Source organism: Ipomoea triloba, chromosome 16, assembly GCF_003576645.1.
Source record: "Ipomoea triloba cultivar NCNSP0323 chromosome 16, ASM357664v1".
Lineage (NCBI taxonomy): Eukaryota > Viridiplantae > Streptophyta > Magnoliopsida > Solanales > Convolvulaceae > Ipomoea > Ipomoea triloba.
In genome coordinates, this window is record NC_044931.1 from 6,583,054 (window position 1) to 6,583,822 (window position 769).

A 769-nucleotide genomic window follows, 5' to 3' on the forward strand; every position below is an offset into this window, starting at 1 on the left:
TCAGGACTCCGGCCTAACCAAAACACCATCCTTATGACTTCTTTTCACACTCCCTTTTCAGGGAGGCACGGTTGACCGAGGGCCGACTCCATTTTCAAGACTCCGGCCTAACCAAAACACCATCCTTATGACTTATTTTCACACTCCCTTTTCAGGGAGGCACGGTTGACCGAGTGCCGACTCCATTATCAAGACTCCGGCCTAACCAAAACGCCATCCTTATGACTTCTTTTCACTCTCCCTTTTCAGGGAGGCACGGTTGACCGAGTGCCGACTCCATTATCAAGACTCCGGCCTAACCAAAACGCCATCCTTATGACTTCTTTTCACTCTCCCTTTTCAGGGAGGCACGGTTGACCGAGTGCCGACTCCATTATCAAGACTCCGGCCTAACCAAAACGCCATCCTTATGACTTCTTTTCACTCTCCCTTTTCAGGGAGGCACGGTTGACCGAGTGCCGACTCCATTTTCAAGACTCCGGCCTAACCAAAACGCCATCCTTATGACTTCTTTTCACACTCCCTTTTCAGGGAGGCACGGTTGACCGAGTGCCGACTCCATTTTCAACACTCCGGCCTAACCAAAACACCATCCTTATGACTTCTTTTCACACTCCCTTTTCATGGAGGCACGGTTGACGGAGTGCCGACTCCATTTTCAGAACTCCAGCCTAACCAAAACACCATCCTAATGACTTCTTTCCACACTTCCTTTTTAGGGAGGCACGGTTGACCGAGTGCCGACTCCATTTTCAGGACTCCGGCCTAA